Raw genomic sequence first — 13830 nt, 5'->3', positions numbered from 1 at the left:
TCAGGAGCAGTTTGTGTCGAGTCAGATTGACTCCACCCGTCACAAAGAGAGGAGCTGATGTATTTGGGGTATAAGTCCAGTTGCTCTCATTGACCATTTATATATTTTTCTTTCCTTTTTCTATTAGCCCTCGTTCACAAGTAAGAATATTTTTTCTTGTCTTTTTTTTTTTTTTCCTCTCAGTCTTTGTGTTCACGTAACAGCCCATCCATCACCTTTGTCCTGCCTTTTTTCATTCCTGGTTTGTGTCTTGTTGCTCAAAATCTGTAAATTTCCAGCTGGGAAGAATGCTAGGGCTTTTGGAGATGGTGTACTTTCCATCTGTAAGATATGATAGCTGGGAAACAGGCGCGTCTTTTATGCCCATCCAAAGAGAAGTGGCGATTGAACTCGGCTGTCTCCAGGTCCAACACGGTTCCTGTCCCCTTTTGCCACTGCAACACCTTTTTGAGATGATCTCTAGGACAGTTTTAGAAAAAACAAGTATTTCCACTCAACTTCTTTGTTTTAATTTTTGATTAATGAGACCTCTGAATTGTTTTTTGTTTTTTTATTATTTCCTTTTTGCGAGCACACTCTGAAAACGCCCTAACGCTGGAGAGGATGTGCGAGGTTATTTTTCTGAGTGGACATACAATTTTAAGTTCAGAGCACCAAGACAGCGTTTTTTTTTTCTTTATTTGCAGAAGCCTCATTTACAAACAATGTGTGGCTGTAAGTTTGTTTCTAGTGTACTGTCATGTCACCATGCCCTTTTCTCTGTACATAGTTTTTTCAATACTTGTAATTGAAGAAAAAGAAAACGCTTTTTCTTTGTAATTGTGCGTCAATGTGACATTTTGGTGCATACTCTTTTGACACCAGTATGTAAGTACATACAAATACATTTTTTTAAAATATTCAAAACTGCAGTCCTGTGTGTTTTTGTTGTTGTTTTATTATACAACCAGTGCTGCATTGGTGACTTTTATTTTTGAAAATCTCTCACAGAAGTTGAACCAACAGTATGGGGGATGAATCCTCATGTCGATGTTTTAAGGGAGACCAGGGATGTATCAATATGAAATCACCAGTGTTATCAGTGATTACAAAGGCTTCACTTTTCAATATGAAATGCTCAATGTGCTGTGGCTTATGTTCTCACACAATCCTACAGATGGCAGCAGAGACTGCTTCACTGTCAGATTGATGCAGTATGTCATGTTTCCATGAAGCAGTGAGAGGAAACCATGTACCATGAAGAGGTGAAGATTCATCCCAACCAGAGAGGACAGCTGCTGATCATACAGACACGTACACCTTTAACCAGGGAAGACAAACTCGTCAGTAAAACGTGGAATCGAATGAGAACCTGCAGACTGTCCTCTGTGATCACAAGGCCTCCATGGAAGACATAAGTTATACTTTGAATCTCCATAGAAAGAAAAAGAGGACAGTCTTTACTTCCCATCAGCCTCAGGGCCTCTGTGTCCTGCCCTGCCATTGGCTGCCGCTCCACAGTCCTGGTGGTTGCTCCGCTCCCTGAGGATCACTGTTGCTGCAGGAACAATAGAAAGCAAGGGAGGAAACACACACTGTCCTTGGAATCTAAAAATGTCTTCGTAGACACAGAGCACATGTTTTCAACCCGTCTTTAACGGGCAGGATGTTTTTTTGTTCTGTTAGTGTAGATTAGCAGCTACAGTGGTGTGTGTGTGGATACATGAGGTGCGTGCCAAGTTTGTTAGTCTGGGTGTTCATTCTCGTGCTGAGAGACAGAAATACAGGCCGGGACTCACAAGAGTTTGTGTCAGTGTGAAAGTGTCTGTTTTGTCCTTGGATGTGTGTTACCAGTCAAACTGACCTTTATCAGCTACTGAAAACTGAGGCTGCCATCCAAAGCTGTTGCAAGCTGATTTTTCACTGCAGTAACTGTAAATAATATTTCCAAAAGGCTGCCACTACGTAGCTCAAAGGCAGCCTTGTCCAGCTGTGTGTGTTGGGGGAGTTGCTTCTGTCCCCTGACTCTTAAACTTGACTGATGGCTGTGGACGAGAGCCACAGGAGTCCGACTCGACCTGCAATTGTACATATAGAACTCTGTGTGTGTGTGTGTGTGTGTGTGTCAGCAGGTCCTATATAGGCAGCTAGACCACAATAGCAGGTTGTAGTTAGACACTGAAGGCATTCATCAAGCTTTGCGAAGTGTTTTTCGATCTCCTGCTCCTAAAACTGCATCGGCCCCGTTGCCCTCACATTGCAGAGAGTTTAGCAATGTCTCGACAGCACACACACACACACACACATACACACACACACACAAACACACATTCCAGCGGTCACAGTAGTGCAATTAAAATATGGGCTGTGACCAAAAATAGTTTACTACGAGGTTTCTTTCAAGGGCACACGCTGCTAACCTGCATTTCAGTTCCTGTTATCTTTACCATACTAGTAGTATATTTCATGTAGGATTATTGTAATGATGTGTCAGAGGATGTGTGGATCAGGTCCTCTCTGTCTGGTGCCACCTGGAAGCTGCATGATGTCTTCCCAGATCACATTCTTCACATATGTTTACAAAGTTTTGATTGTCCATACTGTCATTTAACCGCCTTGGTCTTTGACCACATTAACTGCTCTGTGGATCCTCGTGGGGTTTCCTCCATGTTCCACTGTTGTAAAGCCCCCTGAGGTTAATATGTGAGTTGTGTTATCAGGCAATTAAAAAAAATGGACAATACTGTGTTTTATGATTCACAACCGTTATGATTGACAACGGATTAAATGTGTGTGATGTGAAAGCATTTTGGAGCATTTCATTTTTCAGCTCATTGTCCACAACTTCACAGTTTTGGTTCACTGTCAGTGTCTTTTGCAGCAACAACACCAGCTGTTTGTAGCAAAAAAGCTCTTAAAAAACCACTTCACACTGATGAGCTGCTAACAGACTCAAACAGTAACTAGATGGTAAACATAGTGGAGCATTTAGAAGCGAACAGCTACAACAAGATGAATGTTGGACTTCTATTAATCAGCTGACACATAAATTACTCCCAATTAATGGTGATATTGCTTCAAGTGCTGGTTGAGTGAGGTCGCAGCTAGCATGCTCACCATATCAAATGAAATATTATGCCAGTGTTGGGTTATCACATTGTTGTGCTGCCTCCGAGTTACACGAAACAAGTAAGTTTATCCATCGCAACTATGTCCCTGAACCCAACTCTCAGACACGTCTTTCAACCTGAAACAAACGCAACCAACAAACAGCCACTTGAAGCAGTGAGGGCCTCACTTTTCACACTCGTTTTTAAAGTCTGACATTCAAAGATACACACTCACAAACATCCCAAGACCCTGCAAACATCAGCATGGGCCATATTGCTAACACACACACACACACACACACACACACACACACACACACACACACAGAGGATGTGTCTGGTGCTGACATGATGGTACATCCTGAGAGAACAAGAGAACAGCTGAGTGTGACATCTTCCTATTTCCACGAGGTGTGTGTGTGTGTGTGTGTGTGTGTGTGTGTGTGTGTGTGTGTGTGTGTGTGTGTGTGTGTGTGTGTGTGTGTGTGTGTGTTGTCAGGCTAAGCATGTTGCATAAACTGACTGATAGCTGCAGAGCCCCCCCAACATCCTTTTTTCTTTTCCTCTTGTCCCTTTCACCTCTCTTGTGCTCCTCTTACCAGTTTTCTTCTGCAGCCAGCAGCTTTCTGTCACCTCATCACTTCCTCTCTTCTTCCTTCCTCTCGGTTATCTGATCTTTCCATTCCCTTATATTTCCTCTTCTTTCTGTTATGTTTGTGCGGTCTCGCTCGCTCTCTTCCTGCCCTCCAATTGGATCTTCAACAATTTCCAACAAATTCATATTGTTTTAATAGCAGACGACCCACAGAAAAATGTTTTCTTTGTGATTATTTTGTCAATAAATTTGACCAACCACTGTCTTGCTATCAGAAATAACTTGCATCAGATACAACATACTTTTTTTTTTTTTAATTCTGCACACTTTCAGCTTACTCAAAATAAAATCTGTGTCAAGAATCAAAATCAAAGCATAAACAAACCACATTTCTACAGGAGCTTCAGGCTGTAACAACCAATTAAAAGAGGAGACAAATCACCAACACTTGAAAAAATTACAATGTTAGACTTCCCTTTACATGACATCAATAATATTATGTGAATCATTGATTGAATACTATCCATTTTTTTAAAATAGAAATTAAAAACAACAAAAATTCCATCAGAAAGAAAAACTCAAAGTTGGATTACAGAGGCAGATCGGTCAGGTGAGGTGTTCACCTGGCAGCGCTTGGTTTAATGTTTACACACAGACATGCACATGTAGAGGCATATACTGTACAAGCAAGTACATATTGTACAGCGGGTAAAATAAATATTGAACACGTCACCATTTTTCTCAGTAAATATATTTCCAAAGGTGCTATTGACATAACATTTTCACCAGATGTTGGTAACAACCCAAGTATAATCCATACATACAAAGAAACCAAAACAAATAAGTTCAGAAAATTAAGTTGTGTAATAATGTGAAATGACACAGGGAAAAAGTATTGAGCACGCTTCCTGATATTTATTTAATACTTTGTACAAAAGCCTTTGTTGGTAACGACAGCTTTAAGACGCCTCCTGTATGGAGAAACTAGTCGTATGCATTGCTCAGGTGTGATTTTGGCTGATTCTTCCACACAAACAGTCTTCAAGATTCCATTCTTCCATGAACTCTGATCTTCAGTTCTTTCCATAGATTTTCAAGTTAGGTGATTGGCTGGGCCAGGTCTTTCCGAAGCTCTCCACAAGTGGTCTTTGGCTCTTGGACAACTCTTCTGATAATTCTTTTCACTCCCCTGTCAGAAATCTTGCGAGGAGCACCTGGTTGTGGCCAGTTTATGGTGAAATTATGTTCTTTCCACTTCTGGATTATGGCCCCAACAGTGCTCACTGGAACATTCAGAAATTTAGAAATGTGTCTGTAACCAATGCCATCAGTATGTTTTGCAACAATAAGGTCGCGAAGGTCTTGAGAGAGCGCTTTGCTTTTACCTATCATGAGATGTTTCTTGTGTGACACCTTGGTAATGAGACACCATTTTACTGGCCATCAATTGGGACTGAACCAGCTGATATTAATTTGCGCTGACAAGGGGCCGGATTGCTTTCTATTTACTGATAGATTTCAGCTGTTGTCTTGGCTTTCCATGCCTTTTTGCACCTCCCTTTCTTCATGTGTTCAATACTTTTTCCCTGTCATTTCACATTATTACACATAGCTTAATTTCTGAACTTATTTGTTTTGGTTTCTTTGTATGTATGGATCACTTGGGTTGTTACCAACATCGGGTGAAAACTTCATGTCAACAGCACCTTTGGAAATATATTTACTGAGAAAAATGGTGATGTGTTCAATACTTATTTTACCTGCTGTACATGACGAAGTACAAAAAGATATATTAAATATTAACATGTAGTCACTTATATCAGGGTTCATCAGGGCAGTACATTCCAAGACCTGAAATCCAGACACGGCTGATCATTCTTAGACACACCTGTACACACACACACACACACACAAGTGTGCATGCTGGAACTGATACACATATATCAGGGCATCAGTATGTACAGCAGGCACACACACACACACACACACACACACAGTTAGAGATAACATGTCTTCACTGTCTCTTTCTTTCACTCTTTCTCAGCCTCCTTTAACTCGCCCTTACTGAATTTCTGTGTTTATTCACTATATTTGCCCTTTTTTTCCCCCAAAAAAATGGAGGATTTATTTCTCCTCTTCTAGTTTCTTTGTTTCCTTATCTAATTTTTCATTCTCAAACACTTGATCTCCAAACAGAAAGAGAGAACATATAAAAGCACTTCTTGCCAACAGGTTACTGTAAAGTGTGCACATACAGTCAGCACTTTATCCGACAGTAGTCCAAATTAATCGGATTTAGAAATTAATAGGGGAAAATCATTTAATTATTCTGAGCCTGTCATGAGTTTTCTATTTTTACTGACCACTGAAGCAGAGATTAGGTTTGAGGTTGTGTTGCATAAGCAGCCTGAGTTTTGCACTTGGCTGCATGGAGACCAGCATGCAAGTGTCGAAGTTGTACTCCGCCACAATGCTTTGAGCAGTGGCGGACTCAGGCTGTCTGAAAGATATGTTCACAGAATAAACATGAAACACAAACTTTGTTTGCTAAGAATAGCATTTCTAACACTGGATAGATATTTTTTGAAACAATGTTGTGATTGTAGAAATGTTGCTTCTCCCCACAGCAGCTTTGTCTTGTGACTGGGTTGAAAACCATCTCAGTACAGCGACGGAAGCTCTGCGGTCTATATGCAGAACACTTCGATCATATGAACGGGGTCTAATATCTTATGACTTCTGCTCTGAAACCACTGACCGTAATTATTTGATCAAGAAAACACATACCAGCATTTTTACATAAACTCTTCTGTGCTTAAATATCAATGTAGGAAATATGAAACAGAGGAAGTGTGATGTAAAACATCAGTGATCTTCCAGTGTCACAAATACAAACTTTACAACCTGCAGATCCTTAGAGGAGATTCTCTAAATTACATTTTCCTTCCTCCCTTCCCAATTTTGATGAAGAGCTTTTACTTCAGATTTTTACATTTTGTACAAGTTGGAATTTTGATGGGTCTAGATGAAAAAGTGAGAGGATTATCAGAGGTAGTCCAGTTAATCCTGGGAACATGGATGCATCGAGAAAGTTGTGTGGAAATACATCAAATGGGTTGTTGAGACATTTCGATTAAAACCACAAGAAGAGGAGAGGAAAAGTCAGGGGGAAGACTAACAGCAGAGGATTCAACGTCTAAAACTTTGTCTGTTCAAAGTTTCAGCCAATTCATCCAAACGTGGAAATATTTCAACGTGGTGGACCAAAAGAAATTACAAATAGCCCAGGGTTTCAAAGTTGTAATTAGGGCAGCCATATTCAGTGTTTAGGGTCTTAAACTGATTACAGCAATGCTTAAAAGAGACCTTAAGATCTGCTTCAATATTTTCTTACTCAAAATCTGTATAATGGTTGTCCAGGTCTGAATAAATACATAAAAAGTTGTTAAATCTTAAGATAAACTAGTGGAAAAAAGGTGTGTTTCCACAATAATCAAGGCTCAGCATATTTTCTTTAGACACATGTAAACTGTGGAGAATCATCCTCCCTCTTCTGTCAGGATCAGTCTCCCATTACTCATCGGATGAACCCAACTCCCTTCAGTTACTTCTTCAACATCACGTCACACACCCTTACTCTCCCCCACTGTCTGTTCTGGGTTAAACAAACAGACATGCACAAAGAACACTTCACACATTGACTCATCCTTCTCTCTGAAAACAACACACTCACACACATTTGTTTATGTGCAACATTCACTTGGCCATTATTTTAAAGTGAGGATCGAGATTTCATTGAAGCAGCAGCAGAGGAAAGTAATAAAAGTCAAACTGTTGCAGACCTTTAAGGCAGAGATGTCCTCTACCACAAAGATTCATAGGCTTCAGAGATGCATTGAAACAGCGTCTTTGAACTCAACACAGCTGAAACTGGGCCTCTCTCTCTCCATTATGTGTCAGCTCACACAGCGGAGAAAAGGACAAAAGTTCTGGCCACGATCCTGATGGTTGCTGTGCGTGTGTGTGTGCCAGCTGGTTGCATCTGGTTTAAGAGGCCACAGAGGGAGGCTGATTTCTCCCACCTCTCAATATCAGTTACTAATCCCCATTTCCCAGAAGTGTGCTTTGTGTGTGTGTGTGTGTGTGTGTGTGTGTGTGTGTGTGTGTGTGTGTGTGTGTGTGTGTGTGTGTGTGTGTGTGCGCGTGCGTGCCGGTGTGCGTGCGTATTTGCTTGTGTGTGTGTGTGTGTGTGTGTGTGTGTGTGTGTGTGTGTGTGTGTGTGTGTGTGTGTGTGTAAAAGAATCTTTCCAATATTTTTAAACATTTTCAAAGTTTAAGATAATAAAAATCTTGATAACTGGAAATTTAATTTGATTAGATATGGTCAAGTCCACAGGTGCTCCATCTTTCTGTCTCCTCATCTGATCTCTGTGTGACACAAACTAGTCTCTCCTTCTTATACCAGCCAAATAGCCGCATTTGAGCATTTGATGATATTGATGATGGTGATATAAGTTTATTCATCAGGATAAACCCCTTGAGATGACCCACCTTGTCCATTTATTGTCAACATGTGTGAAGCCAGTTTGTTGCTCTGAGTCTTAAAGCTTGACTGCGGTCATCACCGCCAATTCACTGGTCCTCTTATATGAAGTCAGTCTGCACATCACATGCTTTGACTGCAGCCATTAAAACTGACTTCTCACTGTAGACATTAAGACGAGTCATTGTTGGAAAAGCACCGGTGTAATTAATAATTTTAATGATGGCTGCATACCATGCAGTCCAACTATTTCCAGGTTATTGCTATTGCACATGCAGGCTCACTGTCATGGCTCACTGGGACACTTAATTGACCGGCGTCGTCGTTAATGTTATTACTCACACCTGTGTTTTCCCTGCCGTGCCTGTACTGAAAAAGGTCTGGAAGTAAAACCTGGGGCAGGTTTCATGCAGACAGACCGACTGCAGCTGAGCTCAAACTAAAACTCAGACTTCAGATGGACGTCTACACTCGTGTGTTGCACAAAGCTGTCTTAAGCAGAACTTTTTCCAAACTAAGAAACTTCATCAAACCTGTCAGCCTTGTTCACTCCAGCAGAAAATGTTTACCCTCTAAAAAACTGGATATCTATTTTTTGTGGAAAATTTCAGCCAAGAGTCGAACAAAAAAAAAACTTCAGTTAGCATGAACTCTTAATGCAGTAGAGATGTGGTGCTGAAGTTTCTGCTATTTCTGATTCATCTGTCAGTTTCACGATACTTTTTGGAGACAAATAAATCAACTGACGATTTGTCGCCGCTGCTGTATGTTTCCAACCATGTTATCTGAACAATCTTTACCTTCTCATTGCTCCCTCTACAATAATTGACAAATAATGAGCCAAGGTTTGTTCTGTTTCTGTCCATTCTGTGTCACCTGTCTGCCTGCATCACACTAACCTGAGAGCAAATCCAAGACTGGCCACCACAAGACTAAAATCTCCTTGTGAAACCAGATCCGGACTTCTGCTCACATCTCTGTGTTTTCAGATATTTGAATAATCACTGAAGTGACACAAATTGTCCAGGTATGTTCACAGCAGGTGTGCAAATCTAAATTACAACAGAGTGTCAGGCTGTGGGTTTGAAAAGAGGTTTATTCATTTAAGATTTGCTAATGAATAGAACTAACCAAGTGAAGCTTAATACTTCACTTACTTTCACTGATTTTTATAAACTCACATGTACAGGCCCTGCACACACATGTTTTTACTTATTTTGACTGATTACACATCGTTCTCTCAGGACTGTGTGCAGACTTATGTGGACCTTGTTTGACTGACATCTCAGTAACTCTCCACTTAGCTGTTCTGACAGGACAAATACAATTTTTGTCATTCTTACTGGTACAGGAAGTCCAGTGACCTCCCAAATCTCAAATCATAGTGTCCCCCTTTTGAACCTGAGCAGAGGTCTAAGCAGCCAGGATAAGTGAAAACACCTGTGTAGGTTTGCAAGTAAGGTTATTTAAGCAAAACTCTAATACACTGTAAATTATTATACACGCCTACTTACACAGTTGTAAATGTGCCTGTTATTTTTACTTTCATTTAGGTAGTATAAATTGGGATTACATTCTTTTTATTAAAATAAAGATACCTGTAACTTTGTAAAATAGTGAGTCATTTAGGTAGGTAGTTGTTTTTTATACCGCTGCGCTGCGACAGCCGCGGCCGAAAGCATTATTTTATTTGAGTTGGATACATACTTACATCTGTTCGTCCATTTCTCTTTCTGAACACGATAACTCACGTACTGCAGGGAATCTCTTCAAATGTGGCACACACATTCACTTGGACTCAAGGTTGAACAGATTAGAGTTTGGTAGTTAAAGGTCAAAGGTCACTGTGACCTCACAAAACAAATTTGTGGCCATAAAACTACATTTTTATTTGCTAAATTTGGCAAAACTTCCCACAAATGTCTAACAGGATAAAATGATGATATAATGACATTTTGTATCTGAAAGGTCAAAGGTCAAAGGTCAGATTCATTGTGACATCACACTGTTCAACAAAAACACTTTTCTGGCTGTTATTCAACATCATAATAGGAAGGGGAGATTGTGACCATATTTCACATTTGATTCCAAGTTGGTGACACTGATCCTGGGTGTCCACCTTGAAAATATGGTGTTTGTAAATGTCTTCTGTGCTGTCGGGTTGAAGATGTCTGTAAAGCATCAACGTTTTAGAATCCATAGCTTCTTTGCAGCAACATCAATATTTAAAGCATTGTCTACTGTCATGGCTGCAACTTTGTGTTAGATCAGAATCTGTTTGTTGGATAAATTCGTTCAAAGTCTTCACAACATATACGAGTCTGGACAGACATGGATGTACTTACAAACCAGTGGGTGGTGTTATTTCATGTGTCACAAACAGACTGCCGCATGCTGATGGTTTCTGTAATTCAGAATCTAAAGCTTTCTTGTGAATCTGCTGTGCAGACTGAGGACTTCCTCAGAGTGCAGACTTCATTACTGAGAGCTTTTATCTTTTCCAGTGAATGAGCTTGAACTGTGATTAACTAAATGAGATGTAGTTATTACTTGAAAAACAGTGCTCACTAAACTCTGTTGTCTTGTTGGCTTGTTTTCCAAAGTAAGATCAAACATGCAATGGTATGAAACCCCATATTCTTGACATCAAGATCTGAAATGAGATTGTGTGTTCATATCATCTGGAAAAAGAAGAAACAAACACGCTACCTTACTCCATTCAGCACATTTTCCATAGAGACATTTGAAATATCACGTTTATTCTTTGGCCATGGATGTGAGCAGGATGTAAAATGTTGTGCATCTTGACCTTGATCAGTGTGCTGTTATCGGCAGTAATGCGAACAGTCAGCTGTTGTTAACAGTCCGCAGGAGAGATGTATGTGTGGAGGAGGAGCTGGGGGAGTGTAAAGTGCATGTGTCATGCTGTTTCTCAACTGTGTACATGCCACATGAACTCTGAACACATGCAAACAAACACATGCAATTACAAATACACTCTCACACCTTGTCCCCAGGTCACTCAACAAACATCATGCACAAGCAAGAAGACAGAGGCCAAGACAGAGTGTGTTTGACAGGGAAATACAGAAAAAGAAACCAAGTGACAAGGAAGGAAAAGGTCCATTTGTATGAAATGACAGAGATAAAGCACACTCAGACAATAGTTTCACTGGTTCTGTAAAGAGTGTTTTTAGTATGCATGTGCATTATATATACCTCACTGTGGGAGAAGAAAATATGCTCATAGTCATAATTTCTGGACTCATTCGGATTAAGGATTAAGTCTGAGCTTTTCAACATCAAAGTTAGTGAAGAGTAGTAATACTAAAACTAAACTAAACAAAAAATGTTCACTTTAGGTGTCTAAAAATATCTAAGCCTAGTCAAGTTGGCCGAAACATCAATATTTGGGGAAATATATTATTTTGTTCATTTATTCAGGCAACAGACAATCCTAAATTTGCACAAAGCTCATCATCAAGAATAATATTTGACATGATAGGCCTTTATTCACGACAGACTGGACTTGTCATAATAAAAAAAAAAAAAAAAATCACAAGCCACCAACAGTTTTCCCGTAAGCCATGAGGTGACATCAGGCCAGCACCTGCAATACCTGGAACCTGAAACTGAAACAGTGAACAGAAAATGTAACTAATCTGCAAACGAAAGAATATTCTCGGTACAAAAACGTTCAGTCTGATCAACGCAGCAGGAGGTGATTCATGAGGTCATTATCTGTGAAGTTTTGTTTCTCTTTCTGTCACTTTCTATAAGATTGCTTATCCATTAGGGTTTTTCTCTCTCCTCCTCCCCATCTGTCGCTCCCTTTCTTATAACTGCTGTCTCTTCTTTCAACACACACACACACACACACACGCACACACACACACACACACACACACACACACACACACACACACACACACACACACACACAGTCACCCTCAGCAGCTGTCTACACACATTGATTGGGTTTATAGCTTGTTAAGAAAGCTGAGATTGTGTTTCGGCTCAGCTCGGCTCGTTAAGAGTGAGCACTGATGTCACTCTGGCTTCTCTTTATGTTATGTAACACACACACGCACACACTATGAAATAAAAAAATAAAAAAAAAGAGCTGAAACTGAGTGTCAAACTAGTGCCTTGAGTTCAAGCAGCTTTCCTTTTGTGTATGTGTGTGTACATGTGATTTTAAGATTTTGCAAAAAGGACACATTTGTCTGAGGTTGTACCCCTCTGCATCTCTTTTTGGTCTTCCTTGTTGTCCTCTGTGTGAATTCAACCGTCACAATAAAACACAGAACATGCATCCAACTAATACATCATGAATTGTCGCATACGGCAACTTTTTGTACATTATTCGACTTTTGTGCAGACAAAAATGTCAAATTAAAGAAGTCCAAAACTTGAGCAGAATGATTGAATGAATTGGTGCCAAAACTTTGGGGAAACTTTGGCAACCTTTCTGAACTGGCAGAGGCTTTTAAGACATCATTTAACATAATTATGTGGGCGTCAGCTATATATGTGTCAACTGTCATTGTATCATGGTCAGAGGCACCAGCACATTTCACTGTAATATTATTTATTTATTACGTGATTGATACATCAGACTAATTAGATTCACATGCCATTCAGATTTTGTTATCAGAAAATGATTTGTTCCAAGTATTATGAGGCTTAAATTGCAAATAAAAAACATCAAAAACAAACTGAGGTTCTAAAAAAGATAGGGCATAACATCACAGTCTTCGTGGTATTGTTTTCCCATCAGAATTCACATTACATTTGGGAAAACAAGCTATAATTTCTATCAGGAGCTGAGTAATATCATCCAACAGGACCTGGCACGGCATAAGTCACAGAGCAGCTGATCTAACCAGAACAAAGTCGACCTTCTTTTTATTCAGTAAATGTGATGTCAGGTAGAGCAAAGCAGTTTGTTTCCCACACGAAAAACACCCTCCTCTCGACACACACACACAAACATATACACAAACACACACACTGCCTCCAAGAGCAGACACACAACACAAACCAAATGTCACATGACAGACTTCAAAATAAAGCTCTTGCATAACCATGAGGGCCTGGAAGCACAGTCTATTTACAATGATCCAGTCTGAAGTTGGATGACTTTCTGTAGGCGTTCTGTGAGTGTGTGTGTGTGTGTGTGTGTGTGTGTGTGTGTGTGTGTGTGTGTGTGTGTGTGTGTGTGTGTGTGTGTGTGTGTGTGTGTGTGTGTGTGTGTGTGTCCATGCCCTCAAACATAGCTCTCTCTGATGTTCATCAGCTGAGCACAGCATGGTCGTTGCACTTGGTTATCGCAAAGCAAGCTGTGCAATTCCAAACATGACTTCAGCCAAAACAACAAGAAAAAAAACACATTCAGTTTCTGGAACCCAGGCTGCCAACAAAAGCCATGACTTGTCCTGAAAATAAAGGCGTCAGGGACCTGTTTACGTGAGACCTCTTTTCCAATGAAACAAACTCTTTCAAAACATGCATACACCTTAAAATGAAAACATGTTCTCATTTCCAGTCTGCGGGCTCTCGTGTGGAGGTGCTCGTACGAGGTTGCATACGTCCAGGAGTTA

This window comes from Embiotoca jacksoni, unplaced genomic scaffold (assembly GCF_022577435.1).
Source record: "Embiotoca jacksoni isolate LCO1_2020_lvr unplaced genomic scaffold, fEmbJac1.0.p SCAF_6, whole genome shotgun sequence".
In the NCBI taxonomy this organism is placed as follows: domain Eukaryota; kingdom Metazoa; phylum Chordata; class Actinopteri; family Embiotocidae; genus Embiotoca; species Embiotoca jacksoni.
This window is presented reverse-complemented; position numbering follows the sequence as displayed.